Source organism: Bidens hawaiensis, unplaced genomic scaffold (assembly GCF_021521415.1).
Source record: "Bidens hawaiensis isolate Kalapana, Puna unplaced genomic scaffold, B.hawaiensis_p1.1 tig00005080_1, whole genome shotgun sequence".
NCBI lineage: Eukaryota > Viridiplantae > Streptophyta > Magnoliopsida > Asterales > Asteraceae > Bidens > Bidens hawaiensis.
In genome coordinates this window covers 1,437,655-1,463,544 of record NW_027491324.1, presented here as the reverse complement: position 1 = coordinate 1,463,544, position 25,890 = coordinate 1,437,655, and the positions used below count along the sequence as shown (strand labels likewise).

At 33.7% G+C, this 25,890-nt stretch overlaps 1 long non-coding RNA gene and 1 pseudogene across 2 annotated transcripts; both read left to right on the top strand.

Annotated features, from left to right (window-relative positions):
* The first annotated feature begins 4,900 nt into the window (after positions 1-4,900).
* Positions 4,901-18,395, top strand: LOC143628893 (protein tesmin/TSO1-like CXC 5; annotated as a pseudogene). Its single transcript, XR_013152832.1, has 8 exons — positions 4,901-5,076; positions 13,630-13,737; positions 13,815-13,992; positions 15,256-15,618; positions 15,699-15,802; positions 16,157-16,305; positions 17,402-17,755; positions 18,080-18,395. The product of XR_013152832.1 is annotated as a protein tesmin/TSO1-like CXC 5 (transcript).
* A 3,387-nt stretch (positions 18,396-21,782) lies between these two features.
* Positions 21,783-22,458, top strand: LOC143628877 (uncharacterized). The gene is made up of 3 exons (XR_013152831.1): positions 21,783-21,868; positions 22,147-22,294; positions 22,382-22,458. It is a non-coding gene; the product is annotated as an uncharacterized LOC143628877 (long non-coding RNA).
* Positions 22,459-25,890: the final 3,432 nt, after the last annotated feature.

Genomic DNA, 25,890 nt, shown 5'->3' with positions numbered 1-25,890 from the left:
ATCAATTTCAAATCAACAATGGCGGGATGTCAATTCTTAGAAAACCAGCTTGTTTTCTGGCAATGCAAGAAGCAGACAACGGTCTCAACTTCAACAACCGAAGCGGGGTATGTGGCGGCCTCGAGTTGCTGTTCACAAGTTCTCTAAATCTAGCAGTATCTACCGGATTATGGTTTGAAGTTTCTTGCTATGCCTATTTTTATTGATAATTCTGTTGCCATTAGTATCACCAAAAACCCTGTTCAACATTCAAAAACTAAACATATCGAAATCAGATATCGTTTTATCTGTGACGGTTACGAAAAGACATTAATCAGTATTGATAAAATTCACACGGATTTCCAAAAGGCTGATCTTTATACTAAAGCGTTTAATAAAACAAGATTTAAATATTTGCTTGGTATAAACTGATTAAAAACGTTAACTGAAGTTTAATTGCTCGATTAAATCATTTATTTTGTACAGTTTTTGTTTGTTTTAGTTTTCGTTTTATTATTTGTATGTTTTTAAAGGGGGGGGGGGGGAATTAGAAAAATACAAAAATATTGTGATTTCTGTTTGTATAGAGAAAATTTAAAAAGCAAAAACATTCAAATATCAAAAATCCAAAAACGTTGAAAAACTGCTCCTCAAAATAAGTTTTTGAAGCAATAAGGGAAAATGATAATACATTAACCTGACGGATCTAGCACATGAATAAATTAGATTGGAAAGTCCCGTAAGACCAGCAATATGATTTGCAAAGATATGTTGACAAACTATATAAGGACTGATAAAATATAAACATAACGATCGTCGAATCTAGTGGTATTACATGTTGACGCTTAATTCTATATCTAATTTGGAAAATCAAAAGCTTAAATTATTATTATGTGTGCATGTGTTGATTTTGCAATGAAATTCAAGTTATTTTTCTTTTTATTTTGCAAAGAAATTCAACTTAATTTTTTCTTTATTTTTGTTCAAATCTTGGATCCTCTCCTACGCGATAAGACTAACTGACCTGAGGGTTAAGATTTGAATATTCTGCTTTCTTTTTTAGGTGTTTCGTATAAAGTCTTAGACTTTCTCCGTGAGATAATATGGGATTATCCGAATTGATTGTTAAGACTTTATACAACTTCAACTTATTTTTATTTTCTTATTTTGTTAAAATGGAAGCTTATCTGCGTGGTAATACCGATCTTAAGGGAAAATTTTAACGTTCTGCATTATTTTTACTTTCTTTGTTTTTGCTTGAGTCACAGCTAATCAAATATTATAATCAATACAAAAGCGTACATGTGAAATTTCACTGTGTAAGAGATAGAACATTTATGTCTGATAGGTGGGATCCACATAAAATTCGTGCTTAATTGAACCTTAAACATATCGTAAAGTTTTCGACAAATCTGTGTAAAGTTTAAGAGGACAATTACATCTGCAATCATCATTGGATTACGTGCATAATAAGATTGAAGTTGAAGTGTTGTTTAGAAACTTCATAAGTTAATATGATTCCCTGCTCGAACTCATAAAAATATGTACTGCTTTAATTGTCCTTACATTCATTGCATTTGCATTTTTGTATTTTATTTTTGTTATTTTTGTTTGAAAAATGAAAAATACAAAAAGATTTTTAGTGTGTTTTGATATAAATTTTGAAAAATCAAAAAGATTTATTTCTACTTTATTTTTGATTTACAGATCGAATGAACTATTCAAGAAAAAAATGAAAAAGATTTCCCCACATTTTAAGTTAATTCGTGCTTAATTTATGGATTTTAAAGTATATCCGCTTAATTTAATGATTTCTTATCAAAGTTTGGTTAGTTAAGGTATATAATATTAAATTAATATCATTTGAAACCCTAATTGGATTAAAAATGATTATTTAATTCACTTTGAATGAAATAGGTTTCATTCGTTAAGAATTATGGGCTATTCGCTATAACAGTATAACGAATGACTCGATATTCGTTAAAATTAATAACGTATGACTCTCATTCGTTATGAATGAACATTCACTTCCGCTACCTGATAACAAATGTGTTCATTCATGCACTGTATTAACAAATGGCAGCTTAATTTAACTTATTTGTTAGAAATGAACGAGACTTGTTTATTCGTTAAAGTGTTAAGAATGGAGGTTATTCGTGTGATTTTTTAATGAATAGCATATTCGAATTAACGAATCACATCGGGATTCATGAAATTATTGTTGAGGTTTATAATCCCTAGAAGACGAACGGTGTGCTCATTCGTCTTCACGATTTTATCAACCACTTATGGGGGAAAATCTTGAAAATTTTTTTCAGACGTCTAAATCTCTACAATACTCGTTCTAATTGATCGTTTGTGAATATACAGGTATTGGCGAGTTCAAGCGTATAAATTTCAAGAGATTTGATCTTAATTTTAGGTTTTAATCGTCGAAAAGCTAATCTGAAACAATTTTGATATTGTATCTCTTAATCATTGATAGTAATATGATAATTGATTTAATATGATACATTAGGATTGTTATCGATGAATTGTATTAGGAAGAATTAGAGTTTAATCGTTGTTTGGACATGTTCCTGTGTAGATTGCATCGTCTTTGACTTTTCTGAGTTTAGGATCAATTTTGACCTGGACTTTTGAAGTCAAAATAAAGGATTAATGTATTATTCATTAAAGATTAACGAATAACTGGGTTATTTGTTAATATGATGAAAAACACATTCATTCATTAAAGTAACGAATGATAGAGTTATTCGTTAAATATAACGAGTAACTTTATCTTTCGTTAAAGTAACGAATAAGCAGTTCATTTGTTTAGTCAATGAATGAATAGATTCGTTAAATATAACGAATAACTACCTGATTTGTTATTGTAACAAATCAGTAGATGATTCATTAAAGTAAGGCTTAACGAATGTACTCATTCGTCCAGATGCTTGTTCCTGCTCCTGTACCCCAGCAACAACCTGATCGAGAAGTACATGTTGATGTACAAGAAGCTAAACCAGAACCAGAACAAGTGTTATTGTAGTGGGATAAAAAGCATAACATCTGTGCGTTTTTACAAGACAATTTCTTCGGTTCTGTTATGTTTTGCTATATTATTAATTACCTAAAGCAAGCGCAAATCTATCGAGCTATCTCTACCGACACAGTCGTCAACCAGAGTATTATTCGTGCATTCTGGGATACCACTCGTTATGTTGAGGGGGGAACCATATTGAGGCAGTGATCCAGGATAAACCGATGGTTATCGATGTACCGGTTATATGAGATGTGTTGGGGTTTAGGGATACTGTCGATGATAGGTGAGAGTTTGATTGGACTTTGATAAGGGGGTTTTTTGGTAGAATAAGATATAAGGGGGACTTGGATAAGTCTATGTACAATAAGGCTTATCTGTGTGAGCAATATAAGAATTACTACACGTACTTATACATAGCTTAGGTGGACCGAAAAGTGGATACGATGAGTGTCGTATCATGTTGCAGTCAGTTTTCGTTGCTTTGATTCTCAACAAACCATTCAACTTTTTAGAGATGATTTTCTACCATTTAAAGGAGAACTGCACGACACGTCACCATCTTTCTTAATGTATCCTCGATTTTTCTAGAATAGAGATGATCTTATTGCTCTCGATCACATGAACCTGGATACTATGAGGCGTATTCGTATATATTGTGGACAGAAGTTACATGAAAGGCCACGGTATAAGCGTTTGATTGGCCATCTTGCCTATATTGATTATATAGCCCCACCTAATGATCGCTGGGCTCATGATGACTCAGATTCCAAGCGTGAAGGTGGTAATGGTGGTGCGGGTAGTGGTAATGATGATGGTAATGATGGTGGTCAGGGTCCGATTTAAGGTTTGTCGAGTGCTGAGATATGGAAACGTAAGGGCAAAGAGCCTATGGTGGAAAAGGCTGATAAACCAAAGAAGCAAAGGGTTATACGTGGAACCGGTATCGAGATACCAAGTCAGCCAACGATGCCTATGATTAGATCGTCTATACCTAGTACTGTTTCTACTTCAGTGGCTCTAGTGATTCCTATATCTTCTACTTCTATTTCTGTGATGCCTACTTCTCCAGTTGTTTCTCCATTTGTTACTTTGTTGACTACTACGGTGACTGATCCTCGTTTTCGAGATATTCCACAGACTATCCTATCGACGATGCTGAGCCCACAAGCACAAATGTCTCCGGCTAGTCCATCTGTGTTGTCGAGATTTGAGCATTCTTTCATGTCGTTTAATCATCCTCCGATGTAGCATGTTCATCCAAACTTTTATCAGATGTCACCTCAAGCCCAAATGTTTCAGCTGCTCAACTTGATTCATTTGCAACAAACGTAAATGACAGCTGACAGAGTATTCCAAGAACAGATGCGACTCGAGCAGAGGAATATGTGTCGTCATATTGTGTTCATACAGAAGGAAAACAAGTATTTAAAAGCCCTTGTTGTTTCTTAGGGGGGGAGAGGTTGAACAAGCAAGACGAGATCATTCTGCAGCTAACATGTAAAGAAGATGAGCTGAGAAAGTTGAAGAATGATGATCAAGATCCTGATATGGGTGGAGGTAGCAGTGATCAGCAATCGGGCGGTACATCATCGTCGGTAGGTAAACAAGCTGAGACAAGTGGTAGTTGAGGTAATAATCTGCAGATCATACCGCACAAAGATTACACAAACGTCAAGCCGGTTAATACAATTGTGGCTAATATGATTTTATTTGTTGGGATGGATGGGATTGTCAGAAGCATGGTGAATGCTGATGAGATAGAAGAGGGCGAGTTTGTTGATCACTCGTTAACAAAAGAACAAATCGCTCTACTTCTGGGTTTGAATGAGGAAGAAGTAGAAAAAATCGGGGAAAACTATGGATGTGGAAGTATAGTTTGAGCCGAGTGCTAATATGGGTATTCCACGTGGGAATATGCCATCTGATTATGATGAAGTTGAGGTTGAGTACGTGACTGCAAAGGAGTATCCAGATATGTATACGATGAACAATTCTGATTCTTGTATTCCATTTTTTACTACTGAACATTTCAATGCTACAGAAGAACGTCTGAGACAGGAAAGAGAGAAGTGAAACAAAGAGGCTGGGAAAAGTGCTGAAACGGTGAAGGAAAGAAAGAGAGAACGTGCTTTGGATGGTATGTTTGTACACAACGTTGAGAAGATGAACAAGATGATCGAGACTCTTCGTTAGAACGAACGCGAAGAAATTAAGCAAGCGAAGACTCGAGCATCGGCATACCAAATGAAGAAGTACGTGAGCCCGAGATCGATGAAAGGTATATTGTTTCATGTCTTTATGACTCGGAGCTTAAAGTATGTGTGGTTAAATGTGAACATGGTATTTATTATTTAAAACGTATTATCGACGTGTTATCCATGCCACGATGGGATGTTAGAACATTAGCTAACTGACCATTCATTAATCGGGGTAACAATAAATGGGCTAATTGGTTCTATCAGCATCAATTACATGAAGCTCGTTGTAGCTTCAAGTTCTTCAAGCCATGGGTGTCGACTCACAAGTATATCGATGAGATCGATAATGCACAGGCTGGAGGAAATGGTGCTACAAGTAAAACTGCATAAAACAATGAAAAGGGTTCCTATGAAAATCTTCCCTCAGAGTCTATTCACTACGTTCAACCGATGGTATTACGATAATCGAACGAGTGAGGCGATAATTGTATTAGGATCGGGAAAAAAACGGATTTCATTCGCATGATCATCCTATGTGGTTGGTTAACTTATCGGAGTCTAATAACAATGCTTTATTTCACAATCAGATTCGATTTACAGATGTGAAGGATTATGATCTTGCAATGCAGTTCCAACGAGTCGTACGAGTATGCTACGCATTAAAGATTAATAGTTGCAATGATTGGACAGTGAAGATGTTCAAGAATTAAAGTATTTTGAAGATTATAAAGAGCTCGAGACGAGGGGGAGTTTGTTGATACACGATTCGACGTCTCGGTCTTTATAATATATTATTATAATAGATAAATGTATTAAGGGAATTTCGGTAATTAAGGTATTTACTCATTCGCCTAAAAGTAAGGCACATTAGTTATCCCTTAACGAATGTGTCCATTTGTGTAATGTAAATCACATTTGTTATTCTGATTAACGAATGTGATAACGAATGAGAATTTTGTTATGTAATGTAATAGTAATGAATGACAGTATGTCATTCGTTGTCTTTTAATGTAATGTATAGCAAATGAGTTCATTCGTTAAGGTTACATTTAACGAATGGCTCATCTCCTATATATAGCCCTGTAATGTATTTCTAAAGTAAAGAGAATTCCAATTTTATGAACTTGCCTCGTTACTCTGTCGAATTCTCTCCAGACACACACACTCATACCTAATCGTAAAATCTTCATCCTAATCCTAATCAGTTAAACGTATTGACTCGAATCACATGTCGTAATCATATGAACTAGATACGTAATAGGCTTGATTGATTTCTCAAAAACTGATTGGAAGAGTTAAACACCTTGAAAATCCCTTAAACTCTTTTAATTTTTGTTTTTAGTTATATTAAATATGATTAATTTTCATAAATACCATAAGATATAACAACTCTATAATTTCATTATAAAAGGAGGACTAATCATCTATCATTTTCATACCTCAATACATTTTTTTCTTAAGCTTGAGAGCACTAACAAGTAAGTTTTATGATTCCATACATTTTAGCTTTTGGTTTTATTTTACCTTGAATGCTTATACTTGTTCATAAGTTGTTCTTCATGATCACGGTACTTTTATCACCAAAATCTTATATTTTGGTTTTAATAGTCAATTTGATCATGGATATCCAAGGCAAACACTTTGATTTTTCTAAATATTGGATCCTAGTTATTTTGCAAGAACAAGCATAAATAGTTAGTTATGATACACTGATCATCATAAACTTATTAACTTTCTTTTAAATAAGATGATTAGCACAAAAATGTTTTATTTAAATGCATCATATAATACAACTAATATACTTGATATCTTTAAATAATTAAGAGCAAATTAATTATTATTTATTTTTGTTCAACATAAACTAATATGCATAATTTTTTTAAAATAATTCACGTAAAAACCTTTAAATTAATTAATTAGTAAATTAATTTATTGTGTTACTAAAAAATGAAACGTTTAATCATAAATTGTTATAATCTTGTTATTTAAGTTTATATTAATAAGTTATAATTATTCATTTACAAATAATTCTTTAACTAATAAACAGAAAATGATTTATATAAACTGTAATTCATTTTTGTTAAACGCATTTTAAATAAAAAAATCCCCAAGTCCCCATTTGTCGTAAGTTTCCTTTCCGTTTAGACTCGCTGATAAAATCTTGCATACATATTTACTTGTTTAGGATAATCCACTGTGATTCTCCACATCATTTGTTCAACTCGTTTAAACTATCATTCTCATTTTCGAGTTGAGCTTCGTAACCTGTTTTTAACGCTTTATAATATTTTTGGGGTTTAGCACGTCTCAAATTTTAATTCGTTGGTTATGCATTTGATTTCAAACCGATTCACATTATATCATTTTTTTTGTTATTGTTCATACATATTGTTTATGACGTATACATGTATTAGTTCAATGTGTTTACTACTTTATGGTGAGACGCAATCGCAATCGCAATCGCAAATGCAAAGTGGGAGGGTCCGATAGGACGCGCCTGCGCTATCTATCCTTCAACTTCGGTTGTAAAGAATGGTGGTATCATTATTATTTCCCTAAGTTGGGGCACTATTTTTTTTATTGCATTCCATTTACTTTATGTTGAATATATATCGCATGACGATTGTTGAAACGCACTTTTAAATACACACACACACGCGCGCGTAAAACTTATGAAAGCTCATCAACATATGTTGTTGACAAATGTTCTTACTTTAAACGCGCTGCCTGTTGATACGATAAAGTGGAAGGACGAGAAAACAAGACCAACTTTAGGATTTATTTAAGCGAATAATAATTGTTTCATTTCGATGTGATATTATTTGTCTTCTTATCGTGCTTTTTGTGTACTTATGAAATTATGGAATAAAATAAATATATTGTTACTATTAATAGTGCTATAAGCTTATGAGTGATCTGTATATTTCACCCGGGCGTATTCCGCTTAAAGCTGGGGTGTTACATTGATATTATGGCCGATGAATAGAAATGTCATTTTGGTAGATTCCCGTTCTTATACCTCGGTCTTCTTGTGGTGAAAATATGCATTTTTGGCAAAATGGCGGGCAAGATATAAGAACGACAATAACTTGTTATGGGTTAGAAAAAATTCGGCTCTTTATAATGGCATAAGAACATGGAATCGGGTACTGGCAAAATCTTCATTGGGAGGTTCTTGGCAGTTAGAGCAACTCGAATCATGTTATAATTTAACTTTAAAGATCGTTTAATGGTTTGCTGGGGGAAAGGTAATAAACGTTGTTTTGGTTGTATATTTGGATCGACCCGTTACTGTTAAAAGACAAGTTTCCTTCCTTATATGCCTTGGAAGTTAAAAAGGACGCGTTAATATCCGAAAGAACTTCATGGCTGATAGGTAGTGATGAATGGAATTGGAGTTGGAAACGAAGGCCAAGAGCATCGAGGGAGATAAATGAGTTCACGAGCTGCATTGATATGATCTTAAATTTATAATGTTCCAATAATGATGATATTTAGTTATGGAAGGGTTTGGATGATTCTGTGAACCCTTTTGTGGTTAGAGACTTGAGATGGGAACTTGATAACGGTGCGGAACCCACAGTTAATTTCGTTTGTTGGAACAATTGGCTACTGATTAAGGTTAATTGTTTTATTTGGCAAGCTCAGCTAGATCGAATCGCTACTCGAGTTGCACTCACTTCAAGTGGAACGGTTGTACCAAATATGAGTTGCGACCTATGCGGACAACATCCAGAATCATCTCATGTTAAATTACAGCTAAACAAAACTTGTAAGGGTAATAATCTTGTCATGGATTAAGGTACCTACTAGCAACGGGTTTGATTCCATGAAGTCATTCCTCGAGTTTCCATTAAATCACACAATGTCAAAGGAGAAAGGCAAGGTATTGCAAGCTATATTAGCCGTAATGTTTTGGTTGATTTGGAAACCAAGAAATAAGAAAATTTTCGAGCATAAGGAGAGCTCGAAGACAAAGTTGGTGAACGATATTAAAGCATTCTCGTTTCCTTGGATTAAAAATAGAAGTAAACGGGTGAATCTGGATTGGGAGTCATGGTGCAAATTTAACTTTGAAAGTTTCCCATTGTAATTTCTATGTTGGTCTTTGTTTTGTAATTTCTTTCTTCGACGTTTGTTGTGTTGGGTCTCTTTGACCTTTTCCATATTGGCTATTCAAGACTTGAATTAAGAACTGAACTCCAAACACAAATTCAGAACTGAACTCCAAACACAAATTCAAAACTAAATAAATAAACAAAAGATAAACTTAAACTTTAAATAAAATAAAGGATAATGATAATAATTAGTTTATTATTACCTTGATCTCCTTCAAGCTACCCCATGAGACCAAAACCAAACCACCCTTGTATTTCTTAGATTAACCGTTCGGGTCCTTCAAATAGTACTGCACCAAATTTTCCACGCTCTACCTTCGATCTTTACTCGTGTTAAAATACACCATCACAATTAAAGGCGACCAAAGGCTGAATTGTTAAAACTGTATGGCAAATTAAATTAGGCAACAAAACATATAACTAGATAAATATAGGATATGCTAGTCCAATTGGTTAGAGTGATTTACCCAAAGACTTTACTTTGATAGAGAAGGGACGGGGGGGGTGCCTTGGGTTCAAATCCCACTTGAGACAAAAAATAGGAGGCTCAAGTTGGGTTAACGGGTTTCTCATATATTGGTGGGTTTCCTCCTGAGAGTGAAATGGAGATGCTCAGGTGGGTTAGTAGCCCGTCAGTGATCCGAATTAGCCGCTAAAAAAAGTAAGCATAAGGAAATTGTAGGTTAAGGCACGGGACCTTGAGTTTTTGATCAATCACTTTCTGTAATGGTGAGTATAGGCTCTTGAAAAATAAAAAATCGATTACGACCAACCCATAATGATTTTAACACATTTTAGTTGGTTTTTTAAGTTTCCAATTACTATATTTGGCCTTGAAGAGTTTTGTGTTTCTAAAGTTTCAAAACAGCATGTTAAAACAAAAGATGTTTGTTGCAACCTGATTCAAAGAAAAGATGTTTGCTACAACCCCAAGTAATTTTTCTTAGTTCATCCTCATTTTTCACTCTTCGTATAATTTCCTTCAACTAATCGATTTAGCAGCAATCCCTCCTTCCACAACCAACTTGATATGGGTCGGGTTACGCTTTCTAGATTTTGCAGTAGTTTGTCGATCTTCTTGTCAGGCTTCATTTCAAAGCTATTGGGGTTGATTTAAAGTAATCGCAAACAAAGTTGAGGGGAAACCTGATTAGGGGTGTGCACGGTTTGGTTTGGTTAATGGTAATAATCAAAACAATACCGAACACTTCGGTTATTTAAAAACAATTATCGTTCGGTTTCGGTGAATTGGGTTTCGGTTAATCGGTTATTAGTGGTTAATTTGGTTCGGTTAATTAACCGCTAAACCCAAACTTTTAATACGGGCTATTTTTTTTGTATACCTTTGTTATGACTTTTACTAAAATCAAAACCATGAACATTATAAACAATTAGTTTATACATATTAGTTCCAAAATATACATAAAGGGTAACTCATGAACTTAATTTTTAAGTTTTAACAAATGAAGAACTAACTGTCAAAGTCACTGTATAAGTGAATAAGCGTAATTTAAAATCACAGTCATTTGAAAGAAATTAATGTATGCTACAAGTGAAATGAAATATATATGACCAGGTATACAATGGTCAAATAAATTTGGATAAATATCATTTTGAAGCTTTGAAACATAATATCACTAGAAGAAAATGCTGGTTACAGATAAAAGTGTTGGTTAATCGGTAATGCTCGGTTATTAAAAAATATGTTAACTGAAACCGAATGGAAAAATCAAAAATTCAAAATATAAAAAAGTTAACCATCGGTTAATGTTCTGGTTCGGTTTTTTCAGTTAATTCGATTTTGATTTAGTTATTCGGTTTTATGTGTGACCCCTACGTGACATTGTTGAATGAATATTTTAATGGAATGCTTTCGGTTTATGGACATCAGTGAAATGATTTTTTGTGTGCAATTTATAGAATAGTTATTTTTGTGAAATTTCTCTAGTGTGGTGTATGGAACAGTGGAATTAATTCCATTCATGTCAACCAAACATAATTTCTTAAAAATTAATTTTTAGTTTCAGTTTGAATTCTATGAATTTTATAAACCAAACGGGACATAAAACTTATCTAAACTTAAATTATATGAATTGGATTCATCAGAGCCGGCTTGAGGGTTGGGCATCCCTGGCAACCGGTTAAAGCATTTAATTTTTGGGGCACAACTATTTTTTATATATATTTTGTATATTTTTAAAATTTTTTTTTATAAAATAGGTACAAAACTTAATCCTCTTATTAGATATTGGGTCTAATCTTTTTTTTACCCATAACCCATTTGAGATATTGGGCATACGGTTCTTTTTATTTCGTAACCCGTTAGAGTTTACGGGCCTTTTTATTTCAGCTCAACCGAGTTATTTAAATTCTCAGACATGGCCCTGGGATTCATAGTCCTTATGAAAGGAAATAAAAACATTTCCATTCATTTCCTTTCTTTTCATTTTCGTTTCCTTTCATTTATTTTTCTTTCTATCCATTCAATTCCTTTCAAAATGGAAAGAAAGAAATTACACTATAAAAACCTCCATTTTCCTTTCCTTTCGTTTGCTTTCTTTTCTTTAATGAAACTCGGGAACACACGTATTTTTCTTTTCTTTCTTTAATGAAACTCAGGAACACAACATTTTGTTTTCATCGCTTCATTTCTTTTCCTTTCCCTTATTAAATGAAACTCGGGTACAGAACGTAAAAGTCTTTACGCCATAGAAGAGTAACCATGATAATTTCTTTCCAAAGAAGGACCTCAGATGGGTTATATTTGATGTCAAAGGGTTTGAGAATACTTTTATACGTTGTTTTAGTATATATAACCTTTTGTTTTCGTTGTAGTCTAACTAGTCAAAGAAATCAACGTTCCAAAAGCGCCCATTGACTCCCCAACAAACGACACCCGTCCGATGACACGCTTAAACCTCTACCGTCCGATTGGAATACGAAAACCCAATCTGAGCGTCGAATATTTACAAAAATTGAATTTCAAAACCTCAAGAGAGGGAGGGAGCAACAGGCAACAAAACAAAGCAAAGGCGAAGAAGAAGCCTCTCTCTATTTTGCTGTTCCATTATTATTATTCATGAATCTAATTGAATTCTAGATCGAAGAATTCATTCGAGTTCACCACCGATTGAAGGTTTTGAGGTTTCTTTGTTGAATTTAAAGAATGGAAAAAGGGGAAGAAGATTTGAATTTCCCTCCCAAAAGTACTCAACTCAGCTCGCACGCCAGCTGGATTTTAATTTGCCGATTATGCAGCAGTCTCATGTTTCAGCTACTTATCAACAACCACCTGCGTCACTCTCTCTTCTCATTTCTCCATTAAGGCTTTTCTTTGCTTCAAATCGCTTGTCTTATATGCTTCACTAATACATTAAATTAAATAATAATACCCATTATTCCTTACTAATTCGATTCTATTGAGGTAGTGAATGCTGTTCAACAAGTCAGCAGCTATATGTTTATGCTTGTTTCATAATACATGCTACTCTTTTAAGTTTTAACTCTGCATGTTAAACCTTCTTTTAAAGTTAATTGATACAAATTTTAAATGGTATTATAACAACGTCCAAATTAATATGCATAAAACAGTATTATAACAATCAGTAGGTATATGGTTCAAGTAGCTACAAAATGATAAAAAGGTTATCATTAACCTGAGATTGTAAATAGCTAACAGTTTTTTGACCAAAACCACTGTGATCAGTATTTCTTAATGATGAAAGGTGAGTTAAGTATGATTAAATATATATACACATGTGTGTGTGCTGATATATAACTCTTGAACTAATACAGAGTCTTAGCATATTTGGAAGATGCTTTGTGGTAAGCTCATAATGTCATTCATGATAGTATGTCCTGTTATAGAGCTCCTTATTTGCTTATGCTGTCTCTTATTAACTAATTATGAGACCTGATGGCTAGTCATATATCTAATGTGAGGTTATTAACCAATATTAAACATATGATATGTTTGATATGAAACTGTTCTGCTTGTAGATATATGGTCACTGTATCATACAAACAGTGGGAAAAATGCATTAGCTTAGCTAATTAGTTCCAATAAAATCTTTCCTTTTCCTTTTTTTTTTTGACTAATTCCCTTTTAAAGATGATGGATGATACATTGATACCCTGTTTTTTTTGTGCATTTAATGATGTGTTATTTTGTCAATAGCATATAACTATAAACTACATTATGAATGATATATTGGGTCTTACAAGTTTGTCAATGCCCTTTCTGCTACAAGAAAAGCTTCTACAATATCTAATACTTATAGTAAAACTACTATTTTTGCCATTTCAGGAAAATCGAGTCCCCAAAAGCGCGGCCAAGACAAAATGTTGATATAAAGGATGGTACTCCGAAGAAGCAAAAACAATGCAACTGCAAACACTCTCGATGCTTGAAATTGTAAGTACATCCTTTACTATTTGTCTACTCAATTTTCTAATTTTTGATGATATACAAATTTGTTATTGTGTGGTCAGATATTGTGAATGTTTTGCATCTGGAGTATACTGTGATGGTTGCAACTGTGTTAACTGTCATAACAATGTGGAAAATGAGCCAACTAGGAGAGAGGCTGTTGAAACTACTTTGGAACGCAATCCAAATGCATTCAGGCCTAAAATTGCTAGCAGCCCACATGCAAATCGTGATAATAGAGTGAGTTTCTCCATTTACAGTTTATGCATTTTTATTTTATTGCCAATTTGATGCAAATGATATGCTTGATTGGCGTTTAAAAAGCCATGCATTTATGTGATTGCCCTTGCTACATATTTACGCAGGAGATTGTGCATAATTTCTAATTAGAAATACATTTGTTATATCTGCTAAACTTTTACTACATGATGAGTAATTTGTCACTTAATTCGACTTGCTTTCTATTAGCGAGATATAACTTGTGAATGGACCGAATGGGCTATGGTTTATCCCTAATAATACAAACCACTTTTAATGCTTACGACCTCCTTATTCTTCTATTTTGAAAGTATATATGTATTATCATTGTAATAACATAGTCTCTACATATATTTAACGTATTAATTATATGTTAAAAGCATGGACAATTTTTTGGGGGGTACCGAACATGTATTGAAAGCGAAGTCTATGACCTGTTATTCAATCGACCTGATCAAGTAAATAAAGTATACAATTAACACTACTTATATTTATAGTTTTGTTTCTTTATAGAACTCCCCACCCACCACCTTTCTATGGTTATAACCACGGAAAACTTCACCAAATAGTAGCCGAGTTTTGAAGTGTTTCACTAAAGTCACTCAACTTTCATTTGGTGTTCCAGTCTTGTGAGTTTTTCTAGTAAATGTTTAAATTTTCTTAAAATTTAGGCGAATGAAACATATAGTCCTAGTTATTATTTAGTTATTGATTTTTCCATACAAAATTGAAGCAGAAGGTAATAGTGAAGAAAAAAGAATAAAACACCAAGTAATAATCTAATTGTTCAATTTAAGTCAAAATGGAAAAGAATAATCACTAAATAGTAATGAAGATTCATATGTGTTTCATTTTCCTCACTTAATTTTTAAAAATGTTAACCATTTTATAAAAAAAAACAAAAGAAAAATTACAAGATTGGAATATCAAATGAAACTTAGGTGGCTTTAAAGAGAAAAAGAAAATTAAGTGACTTTAGTGGAACAAATGCGAAACTTGGTTGATATTCTGGAAATTTATAATTAGCGAAGCTTTCAATTACACCAGTGACAAAAGTTAATGCATTTAAATTTTTGGCAAGTTTTTTATTTGCTTATTAGTCACTACTAAAAATCAATATTTTTGAAGGGTATCGAAGATTTTTTTTCGATATATTATGTGCATTGCAAATTATTGCAATTTTCATGTGACAAAAGGAGTGATACATGGTATTTGAGTCACTTTATCTTTTTTTCTTTTATTCAGGAAGAGGCCGGGGAAGTTGTTGTATTGGGAAAGCATAACAAAGGATGCCATTGCAAAAAATCCGGATGCTTGAAGAAATACTGCGAGTGTTTTCAAGCCAACATTTTATGCTCAGAGAATTGTAAATGCATGGATTGCAAAAACTTTGAAGGATGTGAAGAAAGACAAGCACTTTTTCATGGAGACTCAACCAATAATATTGCATATCTTCAGCAGGCCGCAAATGCCGCCATCACCGGTGCAATTGGGACCTCCGGCTATGGTTCTTCGCCAGTTTCTCGAAAGAGAAAACCACAAGAACTGTTTTTTGGTGGACATTTAGAAAAAGATTCATCCAATCACAGGCTTGGACTATTTCAACAGGTATTATACATTTTTACATATAGTCAATTGTTAAGTAGTTGCTTTGTCTTTGACTTTGATTTTGTCTTGTTGTTTAATAGACGAACCACATCAAAGTGTCTGCTCCTTCCTCTTCCTTGTCTCCTATTCCTGGCCTGCATGTTGCTAATCCTACACCAGTAGGCCCTTCAAAATTTACATACAGGTACTAGTTGTAAAACCCTCTTTTAAACTAATAAATTAATTTGTTAAGTGCGACTACAAAAACTATATTATTACAATACTTTACAAACATGTATGCATAATAAGTTAGACTTGGGCTTAAACACAACCAAAATTGACCCATTCGCAAATTAATCCTTTTTAGCAACTTTTTATATGACACATTTGAGGTTAAACACAACCAAAATCCATCCATTCACAAATACATTGGCAACCTTGACCCATTGCATGTTCTCTTTAGCTACTTTTTATTTGACCTTTTTGAGATTAAACACAATCAGCCATTTGCAAATAAATGGGTGTCATTTGACCTGTTCTCATTTTCTTTTGTGTGAAGGTCTCTTTTGGCAGATCTTATAAGACCAGAAGATGTGAAGGAGCTTTGTTCTGTTTTGGTTGTATATGCAAATGAAGCTGCCAGGATGATTGCAGGTGATTACAACATTTTTGCTGCTATTATTTCAGTTGCAAATAATATTATTTTTTGTATTTATATGACCTTTTTGTAGCCCACACATTCTTTACAACATGATTTTAATTTCAATGTTAAGATATAAAATACTTGGCTTTTCTTTGTAATTGTTTACTAACTTGGATTGAAGCTAATAATTAGGTCAAAATGGATTGATATAGTGACATAGGTTATTATCTATCTAAAAAAGATATAAACTTTGATAACTTAGTTAAACATGAAACGTGTCCAAACTGCACAAAGTGTATTCAAATGCTTACAAGTCTTAGCCTGTACACGAACCGAACATTTAGCGAATCGTTCAACGGGAAGTTTGTTCATTTAATAAACGACCGAACATGAACAAATTTTATTTATTTCATTTAGTTAGTGAACGAACATGAGCACATGTGTCGTTCATCATTCATGTTCTCTAGTTTAGCTATGTTTAAGTTCGTTTGTTTATATACTCAAATAAAATATTATAGGACCATTACAATTTTATTTTAATTCTGTGTATCACCCTCTACTAATTCAGTCTAGTTTTATAAATGTTTTAGGCTGAACATGTTTATGTTCATGTTTATTTTTAATTGCTGTTTGTTTGGCTATGCTGGTTCATCTTTGTTCAATTATGTTCGTTTGTAGACCGCTCATTTATACTTTTAACAAACTGACAAGGACACACTCATTTTCTTAACGAACGAACATGAACAAGAAAACCCCAATTTGTTCACGTTCGATCTTCTGCTCAGTTGAAGTTAAACAAATAAACACGAAACGTTCGTGTTCATTCGGTTCATTTACGAACCTGAGTTACATTTTTCTGCATCTTTAATTTAAAAAAGATTAACATTTTTATAGTACATTTTTACTTGTTTTTAACTTCAAAAACAAACGAACAAAATGTATTGGTAGGTCAACCCATCCTTACCTGGCCTACATTAAACATTACATACAGCTGGTCACTTGTATCTGCTTTGACTTGAGTCAAGGTTGACCTGAACCCATGTGTTCTTAACTCTTAAAATAGAAACACGGATCTGGGTTTTTTTTTTCTTTTCATATTTTAATCTATTTTTCAATTTGTATTCATTCAATGTTTTATATGTGAAAACACAGATCAGAGAGAAAACAGTGATGCATCAGTGGCTGTTAAGGACCAAACGCAGGGTCAGAAAGAACCAGTGGGAGATGGTGGGGCCCAGACTGATAAAGCCAGCCCAGATGAGTCAACTACTTCAGATGGGTCAAAAGGGAGGCCCATGTCTCCAGGAACCCTAGCCTTGATGTGTGATGAACAAGATACAGTTTTCACCTCTTCAACTTCTAATGGGCTAGGCCTTGGGCCCAGTACTACAGATGCAACATCTCAGTTGCCAATTGGTCAAGTAGTATCCGAAGCCTATGCTGCACAGGAGAAGATTGTCTTAACCGCCTTTCGGGATTGCCTTAACAAACTCATTACTTTAGGAGAATTAAAAGGTAATTTTATATATTCTTTTACGGAATACTGTGGGCCTGAATCGGGTTTCTGTAGAACACATTTATTTCAACAAACACACGAACAAGAAAACTGTTTCGTGTTTGGTGGTTGTTAGATTTTTGTTAAATGAACGAACACGAACATGCTCTGTTCATGTTCGTTCGGTTTGTTTACAAGCCTATCAAAGACTTCTGTTCTAGTTTTTTATTCTATTATGGAAATTTATTAAATATTGCGACTTTCTAATCTGGGATGTTTTTCGGTTGTGTACTGGTTTTACTGCACACCGTACAACTAACTATATCATGGTTTCCACTCTGCAGAAACACAGTGCTCTTCATTGGCCAGATGTGATTCAGGTAGTCAAAGTCAAATGGAAGTCATTGAAAACAACGCCAATGTGATACGCCCGAGTCAATTGACGAGTCAAAGACTTCATCAATGGCTTTCCAAGGTCAACAATCCCGGCTCCTCAAGCCGGTAACACCGCAGCGTGGACATATGAAGCTAACAATTCACATGTGAAAATCCCTTTTCGTGTTGAAAATGGAGAAATAAAATTAAAATCTGAAAAAGATATACAAAATTGAATAGTATAGGTGTGATCATCAGATTATGGTAGTAGCTGCAGCCTGCTTCTTTGTAGTGTTAAGCCATTTATTGTTTATGGCTTTTCTTTGATGCAGAGTTGGAAATTACACTTTTGCCCTCTCTTTATTGTTAGAGAACTAACATGAATCTTCTTTATTTTTCTTTTTGTTTTTTTAATTTCACATAGTTCCTTTTGCAGTGAATTGCAGTGTCAAGTTAGGGTTTGTCATAGGCATTAGTGATCAGTGAAGGTGTAATGTAATATTTGTCTGTGTTCTATTGTCTTAATAAACATTTTCTTTTACAAATTTGTTGTGTATGGATAAAAAAGTAACAAAGCTACATTTTAGGTATTTTTTTTAGTTATTATATTTGGATATCAATTAGCTTGAATCATGTATTTTCTAGCAGATTGAGTCACCGAAATTAATATAGAAACGAAAAATTGTGGTTTTATGTGTTTACAAGTTTTCTTGTTTGGTTGCATATTCATTCATTTTATCATTTTTAAGTCAAATTTTTTTTCTACGAATATAATCATTGTTCATTGTTTCACTTACTCTTACAATATCGGGCTCTGGGTATTTGACCTAAGAAACTAAAAAAAGAAAATAAACAAATAAAATTTAAGCAACATTATCTTCATTCGTAACGTATATAGAGGTCTTATGGATATGATCGAACAATGATGGCATCAGGTCTCTTGACTTTACCTATACCTTAAATTTAGGATTGAGAGAAGAGGTGGATGTGGTCAACAAAAACAAATCAAACAAAACCTATAGGATCGAACGAACTTGAAGTCGATTGAACAAAAACCTATAAAATCGTTGTTGAATAGAAACTGAAAAGTGAAAACTTAATAGAATTTGTAGAATAAATAAGCAATTAGAACTTGGAAATAGAATAACCATAAAACTTGAAATCAATAGAAGGCCAATTGTAGAGTCAAATGTGATGCAATTTCGAAAGCGATCAATGGCTCGAGAGACTCATGATTAACAAAGACGATAAAATCGAACCAAAGGTTCCAAGAACGATGTTCTTTTATATTAAACTTCAATATCAAAAACTAAAAAAACTAAATAACATTTAACCCTATTTATACTAAACAAGAAAGATAAATATTAGGAAACTTGAATTTTAAACAACTAATAAAAGATACTAAAATCTAAATTCGAATTAGTAGATATTCTGTATCATACTCCCTGTATTCGAAAAAACTCGTTCTCGAGTTTTGTCTTCGAAACAAAGCCACCTGGATCGAAAGGAACATCAACTCACTCCTTATTTATCAACACCGTGACCCGACCAATCCGTTCAATTCTACGGGTCGTCTCACCAGGCTCTAAACTCATACCACATGGGTCTATCGGGTTGCCGGATCTCTTCACCTCCTTCTCCCCGTCTTCGGAAAAGACTCGTCCTCGAGTCTTGAGAACGTCGAAAAAATCATTAACAACCCGAGATAAAAGACTAGATTCATTGTTCTTATCATGCTTAATAAAACACCCATGAATGTTGCTTGATAATTGTTGTGGGCGATGTCTAGAACCCATCCCCACATGGACTCCAATAGCCATCCATATTTCCATTACCAATTCCATAATTATTTTCATAATCTTCACATGGTATATTTAAATTATTGATATTATTATCGATAAGTGTATCCAATTTTTTTTGCAACCTCAATCTTCTCATCTTTTTTAAAATTTGCATTCCTAGTAGATCCCATATTTTGCGAATTCAATTCCGTAGGAGATCTCGCAATATTCAAACCTTCCACAATATTTGTCGGCATTAATGGAGCTTCCAAACCAACACCATAACTCCCAGAAGCAACCGTGCTATCACCGGTAGCCGCCACCATAGAACTACCACTTTCAATACCAACAGCTGCGTTTACTATGGAGTGCATGCCATCCTCACCTCCATTGGCAACTCCATCATCAGTAGCTCCATGGTCACCTCCGTCAGCTTACGATGGTGCTAGATTCAATTTCCATGGGTGACCCGTTAAGAACATGTTTCACAAATAAACATTCATCTTCATCGAAATCACTTCCGTCTTCATCAAAATTTGGACCATCTTCCAATACACACTCGTAATAGATCGGTTCGTCGAACCGAGGTGGGTGATAGTAAAACGGATGCTCCTCTCCGTTGTCACCTTCGTCCCAGACGATGGTGCTCAACTCGGTTTCCGCCTTACGCATCTCCCGTTGTAACTCGAGATCACGAACTCGTTTTCAGAGCCATTCAATCTCTTCAAGATCGCGGACTCGTTTTCGGAGTCGTTTGATCTTCATAAGATCTCGTGGGTCGGAGTAGACTCCACCGCTACCTCGGTCGACGACTCTGCGAATAGGATGTCGATCTTCTCCACAATCACATGAATAGAAAACACTCGTGTCGTTGTCTCTGTCGGCGAATCTACGAGCAAACAAGTATTCACGTTCATGTCGAGCCATTTGAGAACCAAAAGCTCTGATACTAACTGATGCAGTTTCGAAAACGATCAATGGCTCAAGAGACTCATGATTAACAAAGACGATAAAATCGAACCAAAAGTTCCAAGAACAATGTTTTTTTATATTAAACTTCAATATCAAAAACTAAAAAAACTAAATAACATTTAACCCTATGTATACTAAACAAGAAAGATAAATATTAGAAAACTTGAATTTTAAACAACTAATAAAAGATACTAAAATCTGAATTCGAATTAGTAGATATTCTGCATCAAAATGAACTTGTGATAAAATAGTAAGCAAATGAACATGCACTATTAGAGTATAATACGCAAAATTGGTTTTTCAGGTTGACCTGAATCCCAGAAACTAGTAATTAGTATTCGACTCGAATTGGAACGATTCCGTACGGGTGACGCGTATTCAGGTTCCATAGATACGTGTATTTTTGGATTCGAGTTAACAGATTCTCGGGTCTGGTTTCGTATATTGGACAAAAGTTCGAGGCCTATGTTAAATATTCAAACTTTTTAGCACCCCCTTTCTTATTCAAAAAAGTGAGATAAGAAAGTATTAATTAAACAAAAAGAGGAATAACACAAAAAATCACGGGAATGTTGTGAAAATAGCAAAAAGTTTGTATTTTTCTTTGAATATATATTGAGCCCATGTCCATGCCTATTCTGTTTTGCTTCTGACAACAGAATCTTAAATCTTTTTACTTATTTTATAAGAGACACACACATACCCAGGTATTTTATGTGCTTGCATGTGTTTCTATTAACATACACAATCAAAAAACCAACATTGGAGACCAAATATTTAAGAAAAATGATGAAAGATCATAAGCACAACCCACAATCTCAATCTGAAAATGATACCAAATTCTCCAAATCAGTTAAGTTAGTGAATCTTGTTTTTAAAGTTTGATTGAGTGATGTTTGAATTAAGAATTTGTTTGTTGCAGGATTTAAAAGATTTGTGTTCACAGCTTCACTATGCCGCAGATTCATATCAATCCACTTTCTTGAATTCTAAGCGGAAGCAACTGTGAGTAGCTACGCTCTATTTTGACTTTTTTTAGGTCAAACCAGTTAAAGTCAAATCTTATTTTAGTAAAACTGTTTAAATTTAGATGGCATCAATCAAAGTTTTAATCTAGGAGGTTAATATTAGGTATACAATAAAAGGGTTAAAACAAAAAAAAACTGAAATTTTAATCCATAAAAATGAATTTAAATATCACCTTGTTTGACTTCTTGAAAGTAGAAAAAATTTCTTTGTTTTAAATACCCTTAATGTATTATTACTAATAATCCAACTTGCAGGATTTTAAAGAACACGAAGGAGTACATACACAATGCTCTCGTGACCGTTGTGGATCATCTAGGATCGGTTTCTGCTAATCTTGATCACCATTTATCGAAAACTGGCTCAATCTATCAAACAGAAGTGAAAATCAATACCATAAATCAAGTAAGTATCATGTTAATCATATTATAGAAATGTCTTTTAATATTTAAATCTGATTAAACTAATTCACCTTTTTAATCTTCATAATAGAAATTGTTGACCTGCCAAGATTATTGTCACAAGATTGCTCTAGCCAAAGTTTCTGAGAGGGGAAGTAATCCGGTATATAACTCTCGTTATATAAAACCACGTAAGATTTCTTTCATTTTTTATTATAGGAGTGTAAGGAGCCAAGCCTAAGTCGCATAAGCTCAAGAATGGCTCGTTTAACATATGAGAGCCCGATCTCGACTCATTTAAAACTCTATTTCGAAATCTTAACCACAGCTTGCGCTCCGCTTATCCATTAATTATTTCGGCATTTATATTTTTAACTATATATATATATGTATTTATGATTATAAATTTTGTATTGAACTTATCAAAAGTTATTTAAATTCTTATTATAATTATTATGTAAATATATATTTGTTATATTGAATAAAAGTTATTAAAATAATAGGGTCGTTTAGGCTTAAGAGTTTATTCAACTCGAACTCAAAGCTCAAGCTCGTTTAAGATCAGCTCGGTTCAAGCCTTTGGCAAGGCAATCTCGAGTAGCCCACGAGTGCGCGTGCTCGTTTACATGCATCTTTTCAAGTTTTCTCATATTTGTTGTCTGATACAATATCTTATGTCTTAAATGATCAGCCGTTTCAGATGCTTTGAAAACAAAAGAATATGATGAATTCAAAATGGATGAAGAAGTCCCACTGTTCTTGTACACATGTAACAACTATAAGACATCACCACTACTTAAGGATTCAAAGTCAGTTTTGGCTGTTCGAGATAACTTATCTGTTCAGGCAAGATCTGAATCTTTTCAGTTACAGGTCATTTGTGCTTCCTTAAATTCTTTTAGGATGTTTTGTTTTTATCATTAAATATGCTCATTTAATTTTTCAGGACACGAGTAAGAGCAGACGAGGTCATTTGTTTATAAAGCCACGACCAAACAATGAAATGCTGTTGCTAGGAGGAAGTCGAAGAATATGATCATATTGTTACGTATTTTAGAATAAATGGTAGCAAGCTTCTTTAGATCGGAAGTTAATAAATAGGCACAATATGCAAATTGGTTTTTAATATTCTAAACTATTATCCGTACGCCGACAATAATGACACTTTTAATTTTCACTTTCGTTGCCAAGGGAGTTTCACTTAGATTTGCACTCAATCTACATTTGTTTTGCACTCAATTAGGTTTATAACAATCCTTTTGAGAAAATCGAATGGGAATCAAGTGTAACTTTATGATTAATATGTGAGTGAGACTGCGTTGACAATAAAAGTAAAAATACAAACGTCATAGATTAAATTGTCAAGATGGTATGCTATCGGCCAATAAAGTTGTGGTTTGAATTATTAAACTATAATTTACATATATAATAATATATTGATTGTAGTACAAGAGCTTTTGGTGTTCGTAAGAGGTTGAAACCAATGGGAGATCTACGTGTGGTGTTAGGTGGTGCCCGAGATACCCTCAACCTTTTTGGCGAATTGAATTTTGATGTATTGCCCAAAACTTTAAGATCCGTCAATTTCATAAAACCAAAAAGTTGAAGTTGTGGTTTGAATTATTAAAATATAATTTACATATATAATAATATATTGATTGTAGTACAAGAGCTATTGGTGTTCGTAAGAGGTTGAAACCAACGACAGATCTATGTGTGGTGCCAGGTGGTGCCCGAGATACCCTCAACCTTTTTGGCGAATTGAATTTTGATGTATTGCCCAAAACTTTAAGATCCGTCAATTTCATAAAACCAAACCTTTTCTTAGTATGAACTTTTTTTTTGGATACCCATAAATTTTTCTTCTAAATCCATTATTGATTGAAAATGAATCTAGTGTTTAAACCAAACTAAGGTGCTGTTTGCTTTTTTAGAGGTAAAATGTATGTAGTCTGCAGATCACATCTACAGTTATCTGTAACAAAAGAGGTGAACCAAACCTCTGCAGTCTGCAAGAAGAAGACTGTTTGTTTTTTTAACATCTGCAGACTACTAAAATACAACAGAAATCTTTAAATAAGCTGAAATTTAAATAAAAAAGTCATTCAACATCGAAATTTAAATAATAGTCAAACAACAGTGAAATAATATTCATAAAACAAAAAGAATATTTTTTTCAAATAATTTATTCGATACTATGCATTTAGCAAAAAATTGGTGTAAATCTTTTAATAATCATTATAACAAATCTTTCATGCAATAAAATCTTAACAAAAATATTGCATTCAATAACATACTTACTGGTTTCATTAATTGTTATTTTGATAAAATTACCAACGAATTAAAAACTACGGAAAGAAAAATTACATTAAAAAGATCAATAATTTGAGCTCTACATAAACCGATTCAAGGAATTGGATCGGCCAAATCAAAGACCCATTCCACCCGTTGATCCGAGGTTTGATTCAAATCTTATGCATGATCTAGATCATAATTTGCTTGAAGATCAAAAGGTGATCATGAATAACATTTAAACAACAGCAGATCTACTACAATTAGTGTACCGCACCAAAAATGATCTAGAGAGGATATCCGGTTCCGATTCATTGTCCCCTTGCATTAATCCTTGATCGAAAATTTGCGGTGGTTCGGCGCCGGAGGTGGAGGCAGCAGCTATTTCGGCGCCGGAGGTGGAGGCCGCCAGTGGTGCGACGCCGGAGGTGGAGGCAGCGGTGGTGCAGCGCTGCTGTGAAGGAGACGGTAGAGGAGGAGATGAAGGGGAGGAGATGGTAGAATGAAAGGGGGCTAGGGTTTTGAATGTGTTGATACATGTTTTGTATGTGTCGGTCTTTGTTGTCTGATAATGTAATTGTCTTAGTTTATAGGGGGTTTAATGTAAAAGGGCATTTTGGTAATTTAGTTATTCTGCCCATTCGCCTAATATGTAAGGCACATTCGTTCTAGTGTAAGCTCCATTCGTTAACCAAGATTAACGAATGGAACATAACGAATGAAGGCTATTCGGTATGTAATGTATGACGAATGACTTGTCTCATTCGTTAGTCATTTAATGTAACGAATGACTCATTCGTTAAGTTTATCTTAACGAATAAGTTCATCTCCTACATATACCCCTGTAACTATTCATTAATGGAATGGTTCTGATTATTCCTCTCTAAGCCTCGTTACTCTGCCCGAATTCACTCTCAATACACACACTACACACAATTAACGTATTCAATCTTAATCGTATATGTAATCAACGAATAACTCGATGTCATCATAAGATCTAGATCCATATCGGCTCATTCAAGTGGTATCAAAGCCAATCGATTTGATCTTCGATGTTATTTGTGGTCTAATTGTATTGATTCATCGTTCATTAAGTCAATCTGAGTTTGAATTGATCTGAATTGAACTCGAATAAGTTTCGGATAAACAGAGTATCATAGTAATAGTATTTGAACTGATATAGAAGTAATTGATAGTGTTATTAAGGTAATCTGGAACGAGAAATGGAAGTTTGAGATTGAATTGAGTTAGAATTGAGTTTTTAAGTGTGTTTTGATTAAAGTGAATTGAATGTTACGGATTAGTATT